The sequence below is a fragment of the Lycium barbarum genome, chromosome 3 (genome assembly GCF_019175385.1).
Source record: "Lycium barbarum isolate Lr01 chromosome 3, ASM1917538v2, whole genome shotgun sequence".
Taxonomy (NCBI): Eukaryota; Viridiplantae; Streptophyta; class Magnoliopsida; order Solanales; family Solanaceae; genus Lycium; species Lycium barbarum.
In genome coordinates, this window is record NC_083339.1 from 84,665,353 (window position 1) to 84,692,936 (window position 27,584).

A 27,584-nucleotide genomic window follows, 5' to 3' on the forward strand; every position below is an offset into this window, starting at 1 on the left:
TTGGATAAAAGAACGTTTAATGAGTATGATGAGTAGTAGAACGAGTGGTGCTCTGTGGTTAGCCCTGGGTACCCGTCACGGCCCTAGTCGGGTCGTGACATTGTCGAGCCACTACATGGCCGAATACGGATTATGCTTTATGTGTATGAACAGATACGGTACTACGATGATGAATTATAAGACACAATGATGCATGCGCTATGATGATTCATGTACTACGATTGTGTATATATGATATATGTATGAAATGTATTCATCCTTAAAGGTCACGCAGGTTTTGCCTTCACCTTATGACTTATGATTTCCCTATCATGTTTATTTCATTCATGCCTTACATACTCACTACAATATTCTTTCTGACGTCCGTTTTCTTTGGACACTGTGTTCATGCCCACAGGTAGACAGGGAGACGGCGCAGACCTATAGGAGCTATCAGCAGATTTACAGGAGCACTCCATTATTCCGGAGGTGCTGATTGGGTTTATCCTTTTGTATGTATATATGTATATGTATTTTGGGCACGACGGGGTCTTGTCCCATCCATATGTCTAGTACTCTAGTAGAGACTCGTAGATACGTATGTGTGGGTAGTATGGTCTCACGATGCTACTATGGTGTACGTATTATTATTTTGTTAGCCGAAGGGCTTATGTATATATATATAAAGTAATTATGTTTCCAACGAAAATTGATTTTTTTTCTATGTTGTGAGTATGAATTTGATAAAAGTACGCTTAATGAGTATGATGAGTAGTGGAATAAGTGGTGCTCAATGGTTAGCCCCGGGTACCCGTCGCGGCCCCTAGACGGGTCGTGACAGCTACTCATGGCAACAAGAAAATAATAAAGGATTGAAGATTGCATAATTGAATTTTGTATTTGAACTTACGAATAAAACTTGAATGTAAACGAATGTAATTGTCTGGAAAAATCTTCAAAAGTAATAACAACCCAAATGTAATTACTACAAGTCTAAAACTCCAGCTGTTTGAAAAATAAAACCTAAACAGGTATTTATACAAGTTAAACTAAAAATAATCAATCCAGTCCTGTTCCAGCGCGGCTTGCAATTTGACGGGCCGTCGTTGCGCTTCAACGGTCGTTGACATGTTCGACGAGCATGTCAACTATATGATGACATATTTTCAACTCGCAAGACTTCCATAGTCTAGGCACTTTGACGGACCGTTGATCATGTCAACGGTGCAGGTCGACAGTCTGATGACATATTCACTTTCCAGGAACTTGATCGATGAGATAACTTGACGGACCGTCAACATGCTCGACGGCCTGTCCTTAATGCATATCAGTACAGATCACTTGATCTCCTCATTTTTTGCTTGCCGAGTATTCTAACTTCGAAATACCTAAACAACACACAAAACACATGAAACTAACACAAACTTACTGTAAAACAAGTAAAACTTAGAGTCCAAAAGCATTGATGTGCCACAATTTAACGGTACATCAAGACCCTGCTGACTCCTGGCATCTCCAGAACAAATGGAATGCATCAACTACATCCGCTGAGTTGACATCCAAATAGATAGGTCACCAACCTGTATATGCAGACCGGCAGGCACGAAACGCAGCCCCCCAGGAAATAAGGGAGTCCGTACGAAAAATGTACCAAGTATGTAAGGCATGAAAATAGCATATACACCGGAATCATGAAAGGAATCTATGACATGAGAGTCAATCTGTATATCGGACTGTATTTGTATGACTGTGTCACGACCAAACTAGAGGGCCATGACGGATACCTAGAGCTAACCTGCTGAGTCCCTCTAAACATGCATCTCATAATCATTTCTAGGTGGCCATAAGCTATCCCATATGCATCATACTCGGTAAGGACATATATCACAAGATAATGGCACGTCGTTAAGTAATCACCAGCAACAATGAGGTTGTCTAACCATTATACATTAATATGCACTAATGAGACTACAAAATATCTAGATCCACACATCTGTCTATAAACCTCTATGTAAAGAATACAGGTATCCATAAGGATGGGGCAGGTCTTTGCCACACCCAAGTCTATATATACAAAAGAGTAGTACCAATAGGCAGCAGCCCCGGGACAATTGGAGCCTTTCTGAAACTCCGCTGGTCAAGCTACTAAGGATCAGGTTCTTCGACCTGTCTACCTGTGAGCATGAACGCAGCGTCCACAAGAAGGGACATCAGTACGAATAATGTACTGAGTATGTGTCACGACCCAACCGGAGGGCCATGACGGGCACCCGGTGCTAACCCACCCGAGCACCTCTTATCGTACTCTCATATGCACATCTAGGTGAGCCATATGGCTTACTCATAATTTATATGTATCAATAGTGCTAATCTCGTTGGGCAACAACACATTTATCTCATCATCAATAACAATGCCCATATCCATATATACAAGCCGACGAGGCTATCGAAATGATATACAAAATATAAGCCGACAAGGCTACAAGACATCTAACCATACACAATTGTCTACGAGCCTCTAAGAAGAGTATATCACATCATATAGACGGGACAGGACCCCGTCATGCCCATAGGTATGTACACAAAATAATAAATACCAAACGTTGTAGCTCCGGATGAAATGGAGCTCCTCTATGCAGTCCCTGAACATGATATCTATGGATCAAGCCTATCTCTCTGTCCATCTGCGGGCATGGCGCAGCGTCCACAAACAAAAGGACGTTAGTACGAATAATGTACTGAGTATGTAAAGCATAATCAACATCATAATAGGAGCATAAGAGACAGCATAAGAAATAGCATAAGATGGGACAATCAAGGGATAGAAGCCATCATCGTAATTACTTACTTGTCTTTCATAGGGACCTTCCATTTCTAATATGTGCTCGTGTACATATATATATACATATACAAATATCCATATTCGTATCCGTATTCATATACATATTCGCATCTATAGCATGACTGACCATGAAGGTTCAGTGGTTTCACATACCCGGCCATGACAAGGCTCGGTGTTATACATACCTGGCCCTACCAAGGCTCAGTGTTATTCGTATCCAACTACAGTGGTGTGCGCGCAATAGGTATCATACCCGGTTATATAAGATCGGTGTTACGTAATGGTCATACATACTTAAATTTGTATACGTAGGAGTTCATCAGTATCATCGTTATCGTTAACATCATCACTTTCGTTATATCTATCCTTAGAGGATCAACTATCATATGTAAGAGACAATTGAATCGTGAACGTATCGAGAATCGTAAGCTTTGGTAACCTTAGAGATAGAGTCATTTGGAAGACATTATGAAGCTCATGAAAGGATACATATAGCAAGGGAACCATGCCTTAATGAATGAAGGGCTAGCCATACATACCTCTTCGACTTCTTAACTATTTTGCATTCACCGTTGAAGCTTGAATAGTCTACATTTAGAAGGATTCATAACATGGTTAAGCCTTAATGACACTCTTAAATTCAAACTAGAATGATTCATGATCTAATGAAAATTAGGCAGCATTTCCCCTATTTCGTCAACTCCCACCATATCACAAAACATCTCCCAACAACCACAATAACATCCTTAATATACTCATAATATCATAATCAAGTGATCACACTTCGTTAAGCCTTCAAAATTCATCCTTATATTTAACTTATGCTAGCCACTTCATACCCATTTTAGCACATTTTCATATAATGCTTCTTCATCACCATTATTACCTCCCATAGCAAGATTATATCCGTATCATACTAAGAATCATAACTTAAGTTAGCATACAACTTAAAAACATCATAAAAACTACATTTAGAACTCATTTTCAACTTTGTTCTTCTACCCAAGTTGTTCAACAACTAAACATTCTTGATAACATGTAATAAGTATGAAAACTAACCTTTTGTCTCATAAGAATGTGCTTTGGAGCAAGCTATCAACTTGTATGAAAACCCTAGCTTCAATATCCAAAGAATTCTTGGAGTCTAATAACCCTAGCAAGGCTTCTAACACATGGGTATCTTGATTCTTGCCCCTTGATATTAAATCTTCCTTGCATTTTGGCTTGGATTAGTTTATGGAGTTGAAGAGAGGGTTTTTTTAGAGAGCTTTTGTGTCACGACCCAGCCCTGTAGGCCATGACTAGTGCCCGAGCTGGACACCCATATGTACCTGTCAAACATAATCGGACTGGTACTATAGGTCCTTAATCAATCACATCGTAGTAACATACGCAAGCCGACGAGGCTTCCACTGTATATATCATTATACTACGCAAGCCGACAAGGCTGCCGCTACATATCAGTATATTACGCAAGCTGACAAGGCTGCCACTACATATCAGTATATTACGCAAGCCGACAAGGTTGCCACTACGAAACGATAGCATATGCAAGCCGGCAAGGCTGCTACAATGACAAAACATCCATAATAAAACTATATAGACATAGCTGATCAAATCTGTATACAACCCACACACATGTCTACAGACCTCTAAGAGTATCAACAGTGAAATATGACGGGAGAGGGCCCGATCGTACCCCTAGACAAACATATACATATATATATATATATCAGAAGGTCTGTACCAAAATCTAGGCTCCAGAACAACGGAGCTCTCCAAGACAGCTGAATAGAAGTCCTAAGCTGGCGGATCACCAAAGCGAGTATCTGCACCTACGGGCATGAAACGCAGCCCCCCCCCCCCCGAAAGAAAGGGGGGTCAGTACGAGATATGTACTGAGTATGTAAAGCATGAAATACAATAAGGAGGGTCATAACCGAAATAGGGAGTGCAGGAGAATACCAGAATACCAGGACACTTGCCTTTGTAAACATAAATCATGCATGTCAATATCATATACCATACCCGGCCGATCATGGGACTCGGTGAATAAAGTCATCATATGCCCTCCTTGCCGCCATAACATATCAGTGAGGGACTCGGTGAACAATGCAGTGAAACTGTGCACGATAATATACCCGGCTCGGGACTCGGTGAAAGACATATTGAGGCATGCACGAGCAGAGTAGTGAGCAACCATATGCAATTTAAATCATTATCAAGACTCAAACAGAATAAGAAGAAGAGATTAACACCTGAGTATCAGTAGCGACAATCATATCAAGTATCCCTCGAACGTCATTATAGTTCATATCAAAAGAGCCTTAGGAATCGTAGACATGAATACAAAATATCTTATAAAAGTCAAGGACATTAATTGCCGTAGAGTCTCTAAGAACAAGACTCATAAATCACACTCGAAACTTAGGAATAGAATTACCCCAAAGCTCATATCATTCATCACTTAAATCTAAGACATGCCAAAAGATAGAAGGGACAGCTTTACATACCTGTTAACGACTAATCGCAAACACGTTCGCTTCGTCGTCCCTTTAGCCTATTTAATATAAAAGTAACGCTATCGTTAGTACTATACTTTCTAGTTTGTAATTTTGCAGCTTATCACTTATAGAACTTATTCCTTAACTTATACTTTCTCGATTAGGGTGTATTTGTTAGTTAAGGACTTAACGAAAATCGGGCAACATTTCCCCTATAAATTCGCCTAACCCGAATTTTCAATTATCCTCCTGTTAACACAGAAATACCAACAACATATGGACATGATCATATCTCCAATCCTTTCAATTTAACAAGGATAACAACATGTTCATAACAACACGACTTTAACTTTAATTATCTAATTCCTTCATTTTCGTCACACGATCAATAACAACCATAACGACAACAACATCAATATTAATTCATCATTTTAAGTTAGAACAGCCCCTACTCACGGCAAAAACAACAAGTTATACTTCAATATCAACACTTATAACCTTTTACATTCAACACACATCTATCAAGTTTTTCAAGTTTAAACTACCTCCAAAACATATAGAAAAAAAAAGTTGAATCTTACCTTAACGATCTTGATTTCTTAACGTTATCTCCTCCAACGATTCAACTCACGTTGAAATCCTTTTCAACACCTATGATTCCTTGTAAATCAAGCCCCCAAACTCCCCTCACCAAGGCTCACTCTCTCGACCAACAATGGCTATGGCCGAGAGCTTTTCTCCATCTCTATTTCCTTTCTTTTTTTTTCTTTGTTCAACAATGTGTGAAAGATGATTCAATGGGTCATCCTTGGTGGCTTATATATGAATTTCCTACGCCCTACACGTGCCCTACTATGTGGCATCTATTTTTTTCTGTTTCTCTTTCTTTTTAATTAATTCGGGTGGGGCCCACTATGGTAATTAAGCTTAATTAATTTAATTAATCACTAATTCTTACTCAACAATCTAATTACAATTAATTAATCCCTAATCTCCAATAATATTTTTACACTAATTAAAATTTATAAACCATTTATGTTCTAATTAAAATTGAAAATTAAAGGTTCCTATTTCGTGTCCGAAAATGATCCTGCTTTTAACTTGGGTCGATTCTCTTGCGAATAACTCAACGTATAAAAAAATACGGTACATAACATCCTTCCCCCCTTTAGAACATTCGTCCTCGAATTTTGAATTGGTCCCGTAAGGTTTTATAAGAATTTTGGGGAAGTCTCCCTTATCATTATAACATATAGTTTCATCGGGCAATCAATATAATCAAGTGAGGAGTTTAAGTTACCTGTAGGCGTAGGGAACAAGTAAGGGTACTTGTTCTTCATCTCCTCCTCGGCTTCCCAGGTCATCTTTTCTCTATTGTTGTTTCGTCGTAATACTTTGACGGAAGCCACGTCCTTGGTTCTTAACCTCCTAACCTGCCGATCAAGTATGGGTATAGGCTGCTCCTCGTAGGATAACTCCTCTGTCACCTGGACATCATCTACGGGAAATACTCTGGAAGGATCGCCTATACATTTGCGAAGCATTACACGTGAAAGACTGGAGGCACTGCTTCCAAATCATACGGTAGGTCCAACTCGTAGGCAACCCGGCCTACCCTACGGATAATCTGATAAGGCCCAATGTACCTCGGGCTTAGCTTCCCTTTCTTGCCGAATCTCATGACACCCTTCATGGGTTACACCTTCAAGAACACTCAATCACCAACCTGAAATTCCAACTGTCGACGTCGATTATCTGCATATGATTTTTGTCGGCTCTGTGCTGCCAGTAACCTTTCCTGAATAAGCTTCACTTTACCAACGGCCTGCTGAACCATGTCTGGGCCTATTAATTTGGTCTCACCAACATCAAACCAGCCAATAGGTGACCTGCACGTCCTCCCATACAAGGCCTCATACTGTGCCATCTGAATACTTGAATGGTAACTGTTATTATAGGCAAACTCAGTAAGTGGCAAATGATCATCCCAGCTACCCCTAAAATCAATAATACAGGCCCGTAACATATCTTGTAGTGTCTGAATGGTACGCTCGGCCTATCCGTCAGTCTGAGGATGGAATGATGTGCTAAGACTCAGTTGTGTCCCCAATCCCTCCTGGAAGGATCTCCAGAAGTTAGCTGTAAACTCGGCTCCTCTATCGGAGATAATAGCTGTGGGAACCCCGTGAAGTCTCACTATCTCCTTGAGGTATGACTTAGCATAGTCCTCAGCTGAATAAGTAGTCCTGACTGGAAGAAAATGGGCTGATTTTGTCAGCCTATCAACGATAACCCAGACAGAGTCATATCTTCGCGGAGTGCGAGGTAAACCTGTGACGAAGTCCATATTAATTACCTCCCATTTCTAGGTTGGAATCTCCATCTCTTGCAATAACTCACCAGGCTTCTGATGCTCGACCTTAACCTGTTGACAATTCGGGCACTGAGCAACAAACTTTTTCTATATCCTTCATCATACTATCCCACCAATACAAGCATCTGAGGTCGTGATACATCTTCGTTGACCCTGCATGAACAGAATAACGGGCATAGTGTGCCTCTCCCATAACCTATTGTCGTAGCCCTGCAACCTCAGGTATACATAATCTGCCTCTGTATCGTAGCACTCCGTCAGGTGCAACTCTAATGGGGTCTCCTCCTTTTGAAGAGCTGCATCTCTATAATGCATAAGAACAGGGTCCTTGTACTGGCGTCTCTTTACCTCTTCAATGATAGAGGGTTCAGCAACTCCTCGAATAGAAACTCCGCCATCATAAGAATCAGCCAAACGGACTCCAAGATTAGCTAACTGGCCAATCTCATGAATTATCTCCTTCCGTTCTGGTTGTACATCTGCCAAGCTGCCCATAGATTTACGGCTGAGTGCATCTGCTACAACATTTGCTTTCCCTGGGTGGTATAGAATATCAACATCATAGTCCTTCAGCAACTCTAGCCACCGTCTCTGCCGTAAATTTAGCTCCTTCTGCTTAAAGATATATTGGAGACTCTTATGATCTGTATAAATATCAATGTGCACGCCGTATAAACAATGTATCCATATCTTCAAGGCATGCACTAACGCTGCTAACTCCATATCATGTGTGGGATAATTTCTTTCGTGCTTTCTGAGCTGTCAGGAGGCATAGGCTATAACTCTGCCGTGCTGCATCAACACACAACCTAGCCTAACACCTAAGGCATCACAATAAATAACATAGCTATCTGGCCCCTCAGGAAGTGTTAGAACTGGAGCAGTAGTCAACTTATCCTTCAATAATTGGAAGCTTCGCTCGCAAGTATCGGTCCACTGAAACTTAGCTGCCTTCTGTGTTAGCATTGTTAAAGGCACTGAAATTGAGGCAAACGACTCTACAAACCTCCTGTAATACCCTGCTAGTCCCATAAAACTACATACCTCGGTAGGTGTCGAAGGTCTAGGCTAAGTCTTCACCGCCTCAATCTTCTGTGAATCTACCCGAATGCCGTCAGCTCCAATAATATGCCCCAAGAATGCTACCGAAGTCAGCCAGAATTCACATTTAGAAAATTTAGCATACAGCTTCTGGTGCTGGAGCACTCTAAGTACCGTCCTCAAATGATCTGCATGTTTCTCTTCTAATCGTGAATAGACTAGAATATTGTCAATGAATACAATCACGAACATATCTAGGAATGGCTTGAACACTCGGTTCATTGGATCCATAAATATTGCTGGGGCATTGGTCAGCCCAAAAGACATTACTCTAAACTCATAATGCCCGTATCGGGTCCTGAATGTAGTCTTCGGAATATCTGCCTCCCTTACTCGCTCTTGGTGGTAGCCTGACCGTAAATCTATCTTTGAGAAACACTTAGCATCCTGCAACTGGTCAAATAGATCATCAATTCTGGGGAGGGGATATCTATTCTTTATTGTCACCTTGTTCAACTGCCTATAATCAATACACATTCACAGCGATCCATCTTTCTTTCTCACGAATAATACCGGTGCTCCCCAAGGTGATGTGCTGGGTCTAATGAAGCCTTTTGCTAACAAATCTCTCAGCTGCTCCTTCAACTCTTTTAGTTCTGCAGGTGCCATCCTATAAGGAGGAATAGATATGGGCTGAGTATTTGGCAGCACATCTATAGGAAACTCTATCTCCCGTTCAGGAGGAAGGCCTGGAAGTTCATCTGGGAATACATCTGGAAACTCGCTAACTATCGGCATTGACTGAAGAGTCGGCGCCTCTACCTTCAGATCATGCACCCGAACCAGATGATAAATATAACCCTTTCTGACCATCTTCTTTGCCTTGAGGTATGAAATAAACTTACCCTCGGTGATGCTGTACTTCCAATCCACTCAATAATTGGCTCTCCTGGGAACTGAAATTGGACTATCTTGCCTCTACAATCAACGTTACCATAACATGAAGCTAACCAATCCATACCCATAATAACATCAAATCAGTCATGTCTAGCTCTATCAGATCTGCCCTGGTGCAACGACTATATATAATAACCGAACAATTTCTATATACTTACCTTGCTATTACAGAATCTCCTACCGGTGTAGTTACCTCAAATGGCTCTATCGATTCAGGTTTTATCCCAATTCGACTAGCAAGAAAAGGAGAAATATACGATAATGTGGAGCCTGGGTCTATCAATGCATACACGTCTAGAGAGAAAATCGATTGTATACCTGTAACCACATTTGGTGACGCCTCCTGATCCTGTCTACTAGCCAAAGCATATATGCGGTTTGAAGGACCGCTAGAACTAGAAGCTCCGCCATGACCTCTACCACGACCTGCTGGTACCTGAACACCCTGCCCCATAGGGTGCATAGCTACAGAAGAAGATGAACCAGCAACCGACCCAGTGGGCTGAACCCTACCACCTGAATCGCCCCCATACGGACACTCTCTCATAATATGGCCTTGACGGCCACAAGAAAAGCAAGCACCTGTAACGAGACGGCATTCCCCAGAATGGGGCCTACCACACCGAGAGCACCGAGGCAAAGGTGGCCTCGACTGACTGAAACCTCCGTTCATCAGCGAACTCGAAGCCTTGGAGCTCTGACGGGCTCCTTAATACCCTGTGCTGTCAAACCTTCTACCTGTAAACTGTGGAGGTGCACTCTGTGCTGGCTGGGACGGATATCTAATATGCTGCTGAGGCTGCCAGCCTCGAAACTCGCAAGGATAGCTAGTCGATCTGGCCCTCTTATGCTGGCCTCTATCATAATCTTTATCTGGCTTGCGTCCTCTGTGTCGATCCTCTACCCCCTGTGCATATGCCTGTACCCGAGCAATATCCATACCTGGCTGAAGAGCCACGGCCATACAACCATCAACCAAATAATGATCTAACCCCATCACGTACTGATGCACTCTATCCGCCATATCAGCTACAATAGTGGGTGCATATCTAGCCAACGAGTCAAACCCTAGGCTATACTCTCGAACACTCCTGCCCCTCTGCCTCAACTGTAGGAATCTATCAACTCTAGCTCGCCGCATCTCTGGAGGCAGAAAGTGGCCAAGGAAGGCCTCCACAAACTCATCCCATACTGCTGGAGGAGCATCCTCGACCCTAGACAACTCTCACGACTCATACCAATTAACAGCCACATCTCGCAATCGATACGAAGCTAACTCAACAGACTCAGTCTCAGAATCCTTAATTATCCGCAACGTACGCTGCATCTGCCGAATGAACTCCTGCGGGTCATCCTCGGGCTTCGACCAGAAAAACTCTGGAGGATTACAGCTTAGGAAGTCACGGGCTCTCAAACTGTCATATCTATCCGTCTGGTCAACCCCTAGTCCATGCCTACGAGCCTGCCCTGCCACTAATCTGGTGAGCAATTGAACTACATCTCGCATGGCTCTATCCTCCGCCCGTGGCTGAGGAGTTGGAGGGTCAGGTGCTGGAACCTCGGGAGCTGGCGGTGGAGCCGGCCCCTGACCTGGAGCTGCCGCTGTCCTAGGTCTCTGGAAGTGGCGGTGTAGTAGAACTCGCGGACTGGAACACAATCTCAGGCATAAACTGGGCACTAGCCCTAGTAACTCTCCGAGTTTGGCAAGTGTCCCCGGCTACCGATTTTCCCTTCTGGGCAGCTGTCGCTTTCTTTGGAGGCATAGCTATAAACATAATAGTCTGTTAGGAAGGGATTATCCTGATAATATAGCTCTATAGGATAAGAAGGAAAGATGACATCCTAAATGTCCTGTAGCTTCCAGGTTATAGATGTGGTGCACAACACACCGATAAATAAGACTCTACTAGACACGGTCTGTAGACACTCCGAGGATGAACTGCTTTGATACCACTTTTGTCACGACCCAGCCCCGTGGGCCATTACTAGTGCCCGAGCTAGACACCCGTATATACCTGTCAAACATAATCAGACTGGTACTATAGGTCCTCAATCAATCACATCGTAATAACATACGCAAGCCGACGAGGTTGCCACTGTATATATCATTATACTACGCAAGCCGACAAGGCTGCCGCTACATATCAGTATATTACGCAAGCCGACAAGGCTGCCACTACATATCAGTATATTACGCAAGCCGGAAAGGTTGCTACAACGACAGAACATCCACAATAAAACTATATAGACACAGTTGATCAAATTTGTATACAACCCACACACATGTCTACAGACCTCTAAGAGTATCAACAGTGAAATATGACGGGATAGGGGCCCGTTGTACCCCTGGACAAACATATACATATATATATCAGAAGGTCTGTACCAAAATCTAGGCTCCGGAACAACAGAGCTCTCCAAGACAGCTGAATAGAAGTCCTAAGCTGGCGGATCAACAAAGCGAGTATCTGCACCTGCGGGCATGAAACGCAGCCCCCCCGAAGAAAGGGGGGTCAGTACGAGATATGTACTGAGTATGTAAAGCATGAAATACAGTAAGGAGGGTCATAACCGAAACAGGGAGTGCAGGAGACAAATATACAATCCAGAATACCAGAACACTTGCCTTTGTAAACATGAATCATGCATGTCAATATCATATATCATACCCGGCCCATCATGGGACTCAGTGAATAAAGTCATCATATGCCCTCCAGGCCGCCATAACATATCATCATATCATCATATCATATATATATACCGTACCCGACCCTCTAGTGAGGGACTCGGTGAATAATGCAGTTAAACTGTGTATGATAACATACCCGGCCCGGGTTTCGGTGAAAGACATATTGAGACATGCACGAGCAGAGTAGTGAGCAACCATATGCAATTTAAATCATTATCAAGACTCAAACAGAATAAGAAGAACAGATTAACACCTGAGTATCGGTAGCGACAATCATATCAAGTATCCCTCGAATGTCATTATAGTTCATATCAAAAGAGCCTTAGGAATCGTAGACATGAATACAAAATATCTTATAAAAGTCAAGGACATTAATTGCCGTAGAGTCTCTAAGAACAAGACTCATAAATCACACTCGAAACTGAGGAATAGAATTACCCCAAAGCTCATATCATTCATCACTTAAATCTAAGACATGCCAAAAGATAGAAGGGACAGCTTTACATACCTGTTAACGACTAATCGCAAACACGTTCGCTTCGTCGTCCCTTTAGCCTATTTAATATAAAAGTAACGCTATCGTTAGTACTATACTTTCTAGTTTGTAATTTTGCAGCTTATCACTTATAGAACTTATTCCTTAACTTATACTTTCTCGATTAGGGTGTATTCGTTATCGTTAACATCATCATTTTCGTTATATCTATCCTTAGAGGATCAACTATCATATGTAAGAGACAATTGAATCGTGAACGTACCGAGAATCGTAAGCTTTGGTAACCTTAGAGATAGAGTCATTTGGAAGACATTATGAAGCTCATGAAAGGATACATATAGCAAGGGAACCATGCCTTAATGAATGAAGGGCTAGCCATACATACCTCTTCGACTTCTTAACTATTTTGCATTCACCGTTGAAGCTTGAATAATCTACATTTAGAAGGATTCATAACATGGTTAAGCCTTAATGACACTCTTAAATTCAAACTAGAATGATTCATGATCTAATGAAAATTAGGCAGCATTTCCCCTATTTCGGCAACTCCCACCATATCACAAAACATCTCCCAACAACCACAATAACATCCTTAATATACTCATAATATCATAATCAAGTGATCACACTTCGTTAAGCCTTCAAAATTCATCCTTATATTTAACTTATGCTAGCCACTTCATACCCATTTTAGCACATTTTCATATAATGCTTCTTCATCACCATTATTACCTCCCATAGCAAGATTATATCCGTATCATACTAAGAATCATAACTTAAGTTAGCATACAACTTAAAAACATCATAAAAACTACATTTAGAACTCATTTTCTACTTTGTTCTTCTACCCAAGTTGTTCAACAACTAAACATTCTTGATAACATGTAATAAGTATGAAAACTAACCTTTTGTCTCATAAGAATGTGCTTTGGAGCAAGCTATCAACTTATATGAAAACCCTAGCTTCAATATCCAAAGAATTCTTGGAGTCTAATAACCCTAGCAAGGCTTCTAACACATGGGTATCTTGATTCTTGCCCCTTGATATTAAATCTTCCTTGCATTTTGGCTTGGATTAGTTTATGGAGTTGAAGAGAGGGTTTTTTTAGAGAGCTTTTGTGTCACGACCCAGCCCTGTAGGCCATGACTAGTGCCCGAGCTGGACACCCATATGTACCTGTCAAACATAATCGGACTGGTACTATAGGTCCTTAATCAATCACATCGTAGTAACATACGCAAGCCGACGAGGCTTCCACTGTATATATCATTATACTACGCAAGCCGACAAGGCTGCCGCTACATATCAGTATATTACGCAAGCTGACAAGGCTGCCACTACATATCAGTATATTACGCAAGCCGACAAGGTTGCCACTACGAAACGATAGCATATGCAAGCCGGCAAGGCTGCTACAATGACAAAACATCCATAATAAAACTATATAGACATAGCTGATCAAATCTGTATACAACCCACACACATGTCTACAGACCTCTAAGAGTATCAACAGTGAAATATGACGGGAGAGGGCCCGATCGTACCCCTAGACAAACATATACATATATATATATATATATATCAGAAGGTATGTACCAAAATCTAGGCTCCAGAACAACGGAGCTCTCCAAGACAGCTGAATAGAAGTCCTAAGCTGGCGGATCACCAAAGCGAGTATCTGCACCTGCGGGCATGAAACGCAGCCCCCCCCCGAAAGAAAGGGGGGTCAGTACGAGATATGTACTGAGTATGTAAAGCATGAAATACAATAAGGAGGGTCATAACCGAAATAGGGAGTGCAGGAGAATACCAGAATACCAGGACACTTGCCTTTGTAAACATAAATCATGCATGTCAATATCATATACCATACCCGGCCGATCATGGGACTCGGTGAATAAAGTCATCATATGCCCTCCTTGCCGCCATAACATATCAGTGAGGGACTCGGTGAACAATGCAGTGAAACTGTGCACGATAATATACCCGGCTCGGGACTCGGTGAAAGACATATTGAGGCATGCACGAGCAGAGTAGTGAGCAACCATATGCAATTTAAATCATTATCAAGACTCAAACAGAATAAGAAGAAGAGATTAACACCTGAGTATCAGTAGCGACAATCATATCAAGTATCCCTCGAACGTCATTATAGTTCATATCAAAAGAGCCTTAGGAATCGTAGACATGAATACAAAATATCTTATAAAAGTCAAGGACATTAATTGCCGTAGAGTCTCTAAGAACAAGACTCATAAATCACACTCGAAACTTAGGAATAGAATTACCCCAAAGCTCATATCATTCATCACTTAAATCTAAGACATGCCAAAAGATAGAAGGGACAGCTTTACATACCTGTTAACGACTAATCGCAAACACGTTCGCTTCGTCGTCCCTTTAGCCTATTTAATATAAAAGTAACGCTATCGTTAGTACTATACTTTCTAGTTTGTAATTTTGCAGCTTATCACTTATAGAACTTATTCCTTAACTTATACTTTCTCGATTAGGGTGTATTTGTTAGTTAAGGACTTAACGAAAATCGGGCAACATTTCCCCTATAAATTCGCCTAACCCGAATTTTCAATTATCCTCCTGTTAACACAGAAATACCAACAACATATGGACATGATCATATCTCCAATCCTTTCAATTTAACAAGGATAACAACATGTTCATAACAACACGACTTTAACTTTAATTATCTAATTCCTTCATTTTCGTCACACGATCAATAACAACCATAACGACAACAACATCAATATTAATTCATCATTTTAAGTTAGAACAGCCCCTACTCACGGCAAAAACAACAAGTTATACTTCAATATCAACACTTATAACCTTTTACATTCAACACACATCTATCAAGTTTTTCAAGTTTAAACTACCTCCAAAACATATAGAAAAAAAAAGTTGAATCTTACCTTAACGATCTTGATTTCTTAACGTTATCTCCTCCAACGATTCAACTCACGTTGAAATCCTTTTCAACACCTATGATTCCTTGTAAATCAAGCCCCCAAACTCCCCTCACCAAGGCTCACTCTCTCGACCAACAATGGCTATGGCCGAGAGCTTTTCTCCATCTCCATTTCCTTTCTTTTTTTTTCTTTGTTCAACAATGTGTGAAAGATGATTCAATGGGTCATCCTTGGTGGCTTATATATGAATTTCCTACGCCCTACACGTGCCCTACTATGTGGCATCTATTTTTTTCTGTTTCTCTTTCTTTTTAATTAATTCGGGTGGGGCCCACTATGGTAATTAAGCTTAATTAATTTAATTAATCACTAATTCTTACTCAACAATCTAATTACAATTAATTAATCCCTAATCTCCAATTATATTTTTACACTAATTAAAATTTATAAACCATTTATGTTCTAATTAAAATTGAAAATTAAAGGTTCCTATTTCGTGTACGAAAATGATCCCGCTTTTAACTTGGGTCGATTCTCTTGCGAATAACTCGACATATAAAAAAATACGAGACATAAAATTTTGGATCTAATTTGGTGAAATGAAATGTCCAAATGAAATGGAGTAAATTATATAAAGCAGAACTTAAAATCCTGTCGGGCAATTCTGCGCCCATTTTGACAGCCGTAAAAATTCCTACGGACTGTCAACATGGTCCATAGAAATGCCAAATAAAATATGGTTCAACGTGACCATTTGACGCTAGGCTGGTGCAATTTGACGGATAGCAGAATTTTCTGCGGGCCGTCAAATGGTCCGCAGAAATTTTCTGCTCAGACAGTCTGTCGTAAAACATGTATAACGTTTTACTCAGGTGTTACATTGACGAACGGTTTGTTGCGTTGGAAACTAAACTCAATGAAATTCAATTTGGACAAAATAAGGACACCAAAACTCCTCATATTCTAGGAGATATGCCTCCCTTAATCTGGACCAAAATCCTGTCCGAAAGTTTTTCAAAGTTTTACCAAAGTTCCCACGAACTCCATTCCTTTATTTGTTTGTTCTTAAATCCTTCCATAGCTCATTCCATGGGCTTAAACCCCCATCCTAAGGTAACTCCTGTTTGCACGATTAGGACAACTAACGCCTAACGAATCTCAACGGATAAAACTACGAGGTGTAACATTCCTCCCTTCTTAGAAACATTCGTCCTCGACTGATAGACTCTTGGGGATTCTACAAAAATTTCGCCAGAGTTTCCCGTATAATATAGCACTACCATCCTGCACAGCAACCCTAAATACATGGCCTCACAGGGTTATAACAACATGCAATAACCATGGCCACATATGACCAAAAAATCATCAAGAAAAGCATTACATACCTGAGGTTAATGGTGTCTCTTCCTGAATCTCTTCTGAAGGCGAAAATAAATGCGGGTACTTGGACTTCATGTCCTCTTCAGCTTCCCAAGTCATTTCCTCTCTATTATTATTCTTCCATAAAACTTTAACTGAAGCTACCTCTTTGGTTCTGAGCTTTCGTACTTGCCAATCTAAAATGGCAATGGGGACTTCTTCATAAGAAAATTGTTTATTAACTTTGACATCATCTATTGGCACAATTCTAGAAGGATCTCCAATGCACTTACGGAGCATCGATACATGGAAAACTGGATGGACTAACTCAAAATCCGCAAGTAGTTCTAATTCATAAGCCACTTGGCCTTCCTTGCGAACAATCTCATAAGGTCCAATATACTGCGGACTATGCTTGCCCTTTTTTCCAAATCTCATGACGCCCTTCATTGGCGACACCTTCAAGAAAACCCAATCTTTCACTTGAAACTCCAAGTCTCTCCGACGATTATCCGCATAGGATTTCTGACGACTCTGAGTAGTTAATAATCGATCCTGTATAAACTTAAATTTCTCTATAGCTTGCTGGACCAAGTCTGGCCCTATCGATTTGGTCTCTCCTACTTCGAACCACCCAATTGGAGATCTACACTTTCTCCCATATAAAGCCTCATATGGGGTCATTTGGATGCTAGAATGATAACTTTTATTATACGCAAATTCAATAAGTGGTAAGGGATCATCCCAACCACCTCCAAAATCCAATACACATGCTCGTAACATATCCTCAAGAGTCTGAATGGTAGGTTCAGCTTGCCCATCCGTCTGTGGGTGAAATGCCGTACTAAGGCTCACCTGAGTCCCCAAACCTTCTTGGAATGATTTCCAAAAGTTGGTTGTAAACTGAGTCCCCCTATCGGAGATAATAGATACTGGAACACCATGAAGTCGCATATCTCTTTAACATAAAGCTTTGCATAATCTTCTGCTACATATGTAGTTCTGACCTTTAAGAAATGAGCTGACTTCGTGAGTCTATCCACAATCACCCATATAGAATCATACTTATGTCGAGAACGGGGTAAGCCTGTAATGAAATCCATATTAATTAGTTCTCATTTTCAAGTTGGAATTTATATAGCTTGCAACAATCCACCTGGCTTTTGGTGCTCAATTTTCACTTGTTGATAGTTAGGACATTGAGCTACGAATTACAGTATATCTTTCTTCATACCATTCCACCAATATATAGATTTTAGATCATGATACATTTTCGTTGCTCCTGGGTGAACAGAATAACGGGAACAATGGGCTTCTCTCAATATTTAGTGGCGTAATCCTGCAACATCAGGAACACATAACTTGCCGCGGCATCAGAGAACTCCATCTCCAGAAATCTCAAATGATGACTTCTCCTTCTGAGGGAGCATATTTCTGTAATGAATTAGCATGGGATCTTCATATTGGCGCTCTTTCACTTCCACTACTAGTGACCAGACTGCTGCATTTTGAATGAAAGCTCCAATATTACCTGAGTCCACTACTCGAACTCTAAGGCTAGCTAACTGTTGAAGCTCACGAGCTATCTCTCTTTTATCTGGCTGAACACCACAATAACTTCCCATAGATCTACGGCTAAGAGCATCAGCCACTACATTTTCTTTCCTGGGATGATACAGGATGTCGACATCATAGTCTTTCAACAATTCCAACCATCGCCGCTACCGTAAAATCAGTTCGTTTTGCTTGAAGATATACTGAAGGCTCTTATGATCTGTATAAATATCAGCATGGATGCCATACAAATAATGTCTCCACATCTTCAATGCATGAATTACTGCAGCCAATTCAAGATCATGGGTCGGATAATTTTTCTCATGTTTCCGCAACTGTCTTGAAGCATACACACATACTAACCCAATGCCTGAAGCATCACAATAGAAAACATAACCTTCCGATCCCTTTGGAAGTGTCAGGACTGGGGCAGAAGTCAATCTATCCTTTAGCTCTTGAAAACTACGTTCACAAGGATCTGTCCATTGGAACTGAGATAATTTCGGGGTTAGCTTCATGAGTGGTGCAGAAATAGAAGAAAAGCCTTCTACAAATCTCATGTAATAACCTGCTAAGCCCAGAAAACTACGAACCTACATAGGTGTTGTGGGCCTTGGCCAAGTCTTCACCGCCTCAATCTTTTGGGTATCTACCCGAATACCATCGACTGAAATAATATGCCCCAAAAAGGTCACTGAGTTCAACCAAAATTCGCACTTAGAAAATTTGTCAAATAACTCTCGAGTTTGAATAACTCCAAGAATGACACGTAAATGATCTGCATGTTCTGCCTCGGACCTAGAATATACCAGGATATCGTCAATGAACACAATCACAAAGAAATCTAAGAAGGGCCTGAACACATTGTTCATCAAATCCATAAATACTGCTGGTGCATTAGTTAGCCCGAACGACATTACCTCGAACTCAAAATGGTCATATCTGGTTCTGAAGGTTGTCTTAGGAATATCTTTCTCCCTAACTCGCACTTAATGATACCCGGATCTCAAATCTATCTTTGAAAATCATTTGGCGGCTTGCAATTGGTCAAATAAACCATCAAACCTCGGAAGAGGATATTTATTCTTGATTGTCACCTTATTTAGCTGTCGATAGTCAATGAACATTCGCAAGAAGCCATCTTTCTTTCACACAAACAACACGGGTGCTCCCCACGGGGAAGAACTAGGCCTAATAAAATCTTTTTCAAGCAATTCCTTCAATTGCTCCTTCAATTCTTTCAACTCTGCGGGAGCCATTCTGTAAGGTGGAATAAATATGGGCTTTGTATCCGGTAGCACATCTATAGCAAAATCAACCTCCCAATCAGGAGGGAGAGCTGGAGGCTCTTTCTGGAATACATCCGGAAACTCATTCACCATGGAGACAGACTGAAGAGTTGGCGATTCAGCTTCTACATCATGAACCCGAACTAGATGGTAAATACAACCTTTGGCGATCATTTTCCTTGCCTTGAGATAGGAAATAAACCTACTTTTTGGGGATGCAATATTTCCTTTCCATTCTAAAACTGGTTCTCCCAGAAACTGGAAGCGAACCATTTTCATTCTACAATCAACATTGGCATAGCAAGAAGCCAACCAATCCATGCCCATGATAATATCAAAGTCCACCATTTTTAACTCATGTAAATCAACCATAGTATGATAGTCACAAATCACAACCACACAATTTCTATATACTCGACTAGCTATTACCGGTTCACCAATGGGTGTAGATACCTCAAAAGGTTTGATCGACTCCGGTTTGACCCCAAACCGACCTGCAATATATGGAATAACATATGACAACGTGGAGCCCGATCTATCAAAGAAAATACATCATGAGAAAATATCAATAATATACCTTTGACGACATCAGGGGAAGACTCAAGATCTTGGCATCCAACCAAAGCATAAATATGGTGCTGAGGACCACTAGAACTAGGAGCTCTCCCTCTACCTCTAGCATGGCTGATCGGCGCCTGTGAACCTTTCTCCATAGGGTGTATCGATGATGAAGACCCGGCTGCTGATCCTGAAGGCTGGACTCTACCCCTACCGCCAACCGAGGGGTAATCACGCATGATATGGCCTGGCCGACTGCATGTATAGCATACCTCTACTCCTAGTCGACACTGGCCCCAATGTAACTTCCCACACTGGGAACACCGTGGCACGGGTGGCCTAACCTGACCCGAATCACCCCTGAACTAAGAACTCGAAGCCCTGAAACTTTGAGTCGGCCCGGAATGAGTAGATCTATCAAATCTCTGGCCTGTAAACTGTGGAGGCGCACTAGTCATAGAATGGCCTGAATGCCTAGAAAACTGCTGTCTTGGCCAGCCTCTAAACTCACTTGTTAGACCCGAAGATCTAGCCCTCTTGTTATACCCTCTATTATGCTCACGCTCACTTCTTTGTTGTTGTTAGCTTTCTTCCAAATTCTGGGCATGGGCTTGAATGCGTGAAATATCCATGTTGTCCTGAAGGGACGCAGTCAAGCACCTATCCATGAAAGGTGTCCCTAGGCCTCTCACAAATCGGTGCACTCGGTCACCCATATCCACTACCATGGCCGGAGCATACCTAACAAAAAAATTAAAGCGGAGACTATACTCTAAAGCACTCATTCCTTGCCTAAGATTTAAGAACTTATGGGCTCTAGCTCGCCGAACCTCTCGGGGGCAAGTAATGTCGGAGGAAGGCATCCATAAATTCTTGCCATACCGGGGGAGGTGCATTGACTCCCCTTGAATCCATCTAAATTGTGTACCAATGAACCATGACATCGCTCAATCTATAGGATGCTAACTCCACCGATTCAATGTCCGAAGCATACATTAACTAAAGTGTCCTCAACATCCCATCAATAAAATTCTAAGGATCCTCATCCGGCTTCGACCCGAAGAATTTCGGAGGGTTCAATCTAATAAAATCACGGGCCCTTACACAAACAGCCCTATCACCTTGCCCTGTACCTTGCCGCTGAGTCTGGGTGGCAACCAACTGAGTAAGTAAATGAATGGCCTCTTTTACATCTTGGCCTGATGCATCCGGTGGAGGAGCTGGGGGTGCTGGAGCTGGGGCTGAGGCTGCCTCATGCTCCTCAGAAATAGGCACTGAGTGGGAGGACTGAGATTGAGCCGCGTTCTGGGACTCACTTTCCTCTACAACCGTTGGCTGTGGTCTTTCAGCCAGCTTTCCTGCCACCGTCTTGCCCTTTTGGGCTGACGTAGCTTTTCTCTTTACAGGCATTTTTGAAATACATAATACACGGTTAGGGGAAAAAGAAATCCTTATATCATGGCTCTATCGCACGATCTTATGAAGAAAGAAGGTCATTCATTCCTAAAATAACCACAGCCTCTTGTTTATAAGTGTGGCGCGCAACACACCCATAAACAAGACTCTACTAGACACTGCTCGTAGACACACCCTAGGACAGAACCTGGCTCTGATACCACTTTTGTCACGACCCAACCGGAGGGCCATGACTGGCACCCAATGCTAACCCACCCGGGTACCTCTTATCGCACTCTCATATTCACATCTAGGTGAGCCACATGGCTTACTCATAATTTATATGCATTAATAGTGCTAATCTCGTTGGGCAACAACACATTTATATCATCATCAATAGCAATGCCCATATACATATATACAAGTCGACGAGGCTATCAAAATGATATATACAAAATATAAGCCTACAAGGCTACAAGACATCTAACCATACACAACTGTCTACGAGCCTCTAAGAAAAGTATGTCACATCATATAGACGGAACAAGACCCCGCCATGCCTATAGGTATGTAAACAAAACAATAAATACCAAAAGCTATAGCTCCGGATGAAATGGAGCTCCTCTATGCAATCCCTGAACAAGATATCTATGGATCAAGCCTGTCTACCTGTCCACCAGCGGGCATGACGCAGCATCCACAAACAAAAGGACGTCAATACAAATAATGTACTGAGTATGTAAAGCATAATCAACATTATAATAGGAGCATAAGAGACATAATAAGATGGGAGAATTAGGAGATAGTAGCCATCATCATAATTACTTACTTGTCTTTCATAGGGACCTTCCATTTCCAATGCGTGCTCATGTACATACATATATACATATATACATATACAAATATCCATATCTGTATCCATATTCCTATCTGTATTCATATACATATTCGCATCTATAGCATACCCGACCATGAAGGTTCGGTGGTATGAGCTTTGGCGTAATTCTACTCATAAGTCTTGAGTGTTCATGATTCTTTTTCGCTTTTTGATATTAGAACTCTTAAGTAAATGAACTATTGCCCCTCGAGTCCTCTATACGTTGGATAATAGTTGAGATGTAAAAGTTCCTATTCTTAAGACTCTATGATGATTAATGTTCTTGACTTTCAACAACTGTTTCTCATTATCTTGACACATGACATATGATTCCCGAGGCTCTATTTGATATAGTTCATATTTTCCAAGAGTACTTAACATGACTATTGCCTTGATATTCGAGTGTTGGTCAGTCTACTTACTTATGATATTCTACTCCTGCTTACTGTTATTGTATCTTTCACCGAGTCCCGGGCCGGGTATGTATTCGTGCACAGTTTCACTGCATTGTTCACCGAGTCCCTCACTAGAGGGACGGGTACGTTATATGATGATATGATGATGTGATGATACGATGATGTGATTATGGCACCGGGTCCCATGATGGCCCGGTACGGTATACGTGTACACGACTTTATTCACCGAGTTCATCACTAGAGGGCCGGGTACGGTATATCTATATGATGATATGATGATATGATTTTATTCGCCGAGTCCCATAATGGGCCGGGTACGGTATATGATAATGATATGCATGATTTTGTTTCGTAAGGCACAGGTACAGTGATTTCTTGGTTATCATTCTTGTCTCCTGGAATCTCTACTTCAGTTATGATCTTCCATATTGTATTTCATGCTTTATATACTCAGTACATATTCTGTACTGACCCCCTTTCTTCGGGGGGCTGCGTTTCATGCCCACAGGTACAGATAGTCGATATGGTGACCCTTCAGCATGAGACTTCTACTCAGCTATTTTGGAGAGCTCCGTTGTTCCGGAGTCTAGACCTTTGGTTCAGATCTTGTGACGCATATGTATGTTTATCCAGGGGTACGACGGGGCTTGTCCAGTCATATTTCGCTATTCGTACTCTTAAAGGTCTGTAGACGTACGTGTGGGTTGTGTATAAGTTCTGTCAGCTGTGTCTATACGATGTGCTATGATATGATATCCGTCTGTAGTGGCAGCCTTGTAGGCTTGCATATGACATGATATTGATGTGTAGTGGCAGCCTTGTCGGCTTGCGTATCATTTTATGAGTTGATCAGTTGTAACTCCTCAGGAGACAGTCTGTCTGACTATACATATATGATGACGTTATGAACTGTTAGAGTTCTTTTGCAAGTTTCCATATTGTTCATAGATTCAGTTTGATTATATTTAACAGGTACGTATATGGGTGTCCAGGTCGGGCACTAGTCATGGCCCACGGGGTTGGGTCGTGACAAAAGTGGTATTAGAGCAGTTCATCCTCGGAGTGTCTACAAACCGTATCTAGTAGAGTCTTGTTTATCGGTGTGTTGTGCACCACATCAATAAATAGGAAGCTACAGGACATTTAGGATGTTACCTTTCTTTCATCTCTAAGACCGTGCGATAGAGCCCAACCATAGGAAATGAAATTCCTTATACTAACCTTTGATTTCAGCTGAAGGACGACCTCGACAGAAGAAAGCGACTGATGATAGTGGCAGTTACAAAGTACACAGGTAAGTAACGGTGTGAAAGAGGTATGTGGGATAAGGTAAGAATATTAAAATATGATTGAAATGTAAAGTTGGAGGACGAAAGAGAAGCTGGATAGGAAAGTATAACAAAACAGATCGTTAAAGGATCAGGTACAATTCGAGGTGTGATATGTGAGGTAAGTTCCGACACCTTTATACTTTTTTCTGGAAATTGGGAGCCCTGTGTGGCTATGGTACGATATGATATATATGTATATACGATGACCCTGTGAGGCATTGTTGGTATTTCCTGCGTGCAGGTTCTGGGATAGTAAGAAATACAGAGGAAACTCTGCCCAAATTTTCCCAGAAATAGGAAAAAGAAGAGAATGAGATATAGGTTCATAACATGTCTTGAAAGTTGATACCGATAGGGTAAATTTATTATGTTGGACTAAATCTTTAAGAGATACCCTCCATGTTATCCGGCAGGGGCACCATTCTTACTTGGAAAATTTTATTTCGAAAAAGCATATAGGAGCCGCAAAGCTTAGAATTCATTTGAACGGACCAGAATACTTCCCAACCACATTTTTGCCTTAGAAAAAGCTTATGGTGAAGGGAAAAAGCATCCGGCAATTAAGTTTCATTATTGGAGGAGTACAAAATATACAACAAGTAGTTGTAAACTAATTAGTTCGTTCATGACCAAAAAGAAAAGAATTCTGAGGGTAAACTATGTGAATTAAGCGATAGAAGTCTCGCGGTGCTTATCGGATTCTAGTTACCTTTTAGTGGTGGTTGGAGAATGCTTCATGGTGACATTTTATTGGTTCTTAATCAACTAATTTGAGATGGAATTTGTGGAAGGAAAACTTAAACTTGTGAGCTGTCATGGATCATGTGTTCCACGTGTTATTGATGAAATTCTAGGATAAATTGGAAAAAACTTATGACACTGAGGGATGATTTAGGAAAAGGTGGCAACTCTTAACAAAACATTTTATTGGGGGCATCGAGTGAACCGATAAGTAGGGATAAATTACGACGAGTTTACAGTTAAAAGGAGTAGTAGTATGATTGAGATAAAAGTACGGAGGAAGAAGAGTTATGACAAATTATGAAGGTATTGATAAGACAGTTTGTGAGATATTAAGGATAAGGTTGATCAGAAAGGGTGAAGGGTTAAGTACGCCTAGTCCACAGAGTGTAATTAAAACAGAGTAAGAATCGTGAATGAGGTTCAGGAGTGTTACGTTATAGGATGGATTATGAGCAGGATGTAATATGAATACCATAAAGATTGTTATAGAAATGAGTAAAGCCTAGCGAGGAAGTAACTAAAGGATATGATGTGATTAGTGGGAAACGGAAAAGCAAATATAGAACGAATAAGGAAGACCTACCAAGTCCTATGGAGAAAGTTAAGAATAGAGATCAAGTGGTAACGGAAGTAGAAGCGAGCACAGAAAGAGAAGAACTGATTGAAAGAAGAAGATAGAAAGAAGGCGAGTGGGATTATAGTGTAGCGAGGTGTTATGACGTGTATAGCTAAGAAGACGGGTAATATAAGTGACGGAATTGTGAAAGACCAACCTAAAGGGAGATGATCTATGAGACAGAATGAATGCCAGAAATGAGGTATGATAAGAATATATGGGGACGAACAGAATATACTATGAAAATGAGAAAGGGGTTATGCCGGAGTAGTGTTTCCGAAGGATATAGGGGTAGCATGAGATTCCTCGTGAACAAAATAAAAGATGGACATAGACTGGAGAAATGAAAGGAATACCAAAGTAAGCACTCAAGACAGACGTAATTAATTGAGTATGAGTATAGGATAAAAAGGGAAATATAAAGCTATGAACTTAGAGGTATAGTATAACGACAAGGTGATAGGACAAGACCACTATTAAGATGAATTTGATATGATTTTGAGTAAGTTAGAAGTTAGCGTGGATGTATGACAAGGGAGAATGAGCATGAGGCATAAAGGAGTATTGTGTATATGTGACCTCACCTCGAAAATAGTGAAATCCTTAAAGGACAAGGAATGCGGGTTTGTGAAACAACTGATGTATTATGAATTTATTAGAAGAAACAGACGATATCCGTGGGGACAAAGATGGTGCTATAGGAAAGCTTGGAACACTTATCATCAGAATATAAGTGCTACCGAATGGAGAATTTGAAACGATTATAAGCACTAGCTAATTACTGATTGGCATGAATGGAATGTGGCTTTGGATAAATTGCTACATTAATTATATTATTTGAGTACCAACCATCAGATAAGATTTTGTACTATATATCGAGAATTCTCATCGCCTCGTGATTGTGTTAAGGTTTCGTATGTGGATAATCAAGTTATAAATTATAAAGAAAGACATGAGGATGGGATGAATGTGAGACTAGAAATAGAGACATAGAGTATAATATAAATAGATAATGATGTAGGTATACCCCAAAGGGGGGAAGCGGATGAGAAAAATGCAAGTATAATATGAAATCAACTGACACTGCAACACGTTTAATGTGAAAACTTAAACTTTAAGTGAGATCCCTTGCTGAAACAAGTTAGCGAGATTTGAAGGCCAACAATAAACGGATAGAAGCCAAGATGGTATTTGAGACAGTGCAGAGAATTATTGGTAAAGAGTTTGGATAATATGACATCAGAAGGTGGATGCTCCTAAAAAGGAGGAATACGACAAGAAAATGGTAACGAGTAACTTAAAATATATTATAAAAGATAGCAAGGCTATACTAGATTAGAGGTTAAGATGTTGACAACGGAGTTATTGGCTAATGATATTGTGACACATAAGTAGCAAAGGAGTATGGTGAAATAGACAGCAAGTGAGTGCTAGTACAATAATATAAGTAGAGCAGAATAAGCCAGGAGAAGGAAAGACTATGACTAAGATTGGATGCACTTCGTACAAATTGTACAAGAATAGTTATGTAACCTACGAATACTTGTATACTAAGAACGAGACCAAGTAAGTACTTGATAAGAGAAGTAAGGATTCAGTAATAGCAATGCGATTGTGACATTTTGGGTACATCAA